We start from the raw sequence: 1,045 nt of genomic DNA on the forward strand, positions 1-1,045 counted from the left end.
TGCCAGGCAGGTGCTGCTGAGCTGTATCCCTGGCCCTAGAATGTGCTCTTAGGAGGCAGGATGCCTTCAGAAGGGCCAAGTTTCAGGATGAATGTGACCTGGAAGGGGGTGTGTGTCTCTCTCCCTCTCTCCTTGCTCTGTGCTATGCTCCTGGGATCCATGAGACAGGCAGCTTTCCTCCTCTTGACCTCTCAGCCATGCCGATTCTGCCTGGGAGCCTGCCAGCTATGGACTGTGGTCTTCAGACAAAAAGTCTCTCCCCTTTACATTTCAGTGTCAGATATTGTGTCCTAGTGATGAAGAAAGTGACCAAGACAAAAACCACCCAGGTGTCTATATTCATTGAACTCAGTACAGAACTTTACACTCTTAATAGTCATGACTTAGTAAATTATACTCTAATTCAGGTTCTTGAATTTGTGATGGTTCATAATTATTTCAGAAATTATAATAATTTCATAATTTCACTCATTTAGATAACCTTTTATTTGTTGGAATAACTCTGATATAGTCTTTAATAATACTATTCATATAAACCAAGCGTGGTAGCACATGCCTGTAATCTCAGCATTTGGGAGGCTGAGGCAGAAGGATTGCTGTAAGTTTGAGGCCATCCTGGGCTACATAATGAGATCAAAGCCGATTTGAATTACATATCAAGGCCCTAGTTCAAAAAATACTATTCCTATAATAACAATAATTTATATAACAATGTGTAGTATATTTCTTTTTTTTGTTTAAAATACTAATACTTTTTTTCATTAAACCTTTACTCTCACTAGGGTTGTGAGTTACTTTTCTCATTGCTGAGACAAAATACCCAACATTCAAAGGAGGAAAGGTTCATTTGTAGAGGTTTCACTGCATAATTGGTTGGCTCCAAGGAAGAGTGGCACACGGCAGAGGGGTATCGCAGAGAAACAGTTCATTCCATGCAGAAGGCAGCAAATCAGTGAGTAGTGAGGAAGCAGCAAGGGATGGCAGCAGCCTTCTTTCTGTTGCTTACATCCTATCCAGATCCAGACTACACACCCGTAGATCAAGT

Source organism: Chinchilla lanigera, unplaced genomic scaffold (assembly GCF_000276665.1).
Source record: "Chinchilla lanigera isolate Chin_1 unplaced genomic scaffold, ChiLan1.0 scaffold00002, whole genome shotgun sequence".
Classification (NCBI taxonomy): domain Eukaryota; kingdom Metazoa; phylum Chordata; class Mammalia; order Rodentia; family Chinchillidae; genus Chinchilla; species Chinchilla lanigera.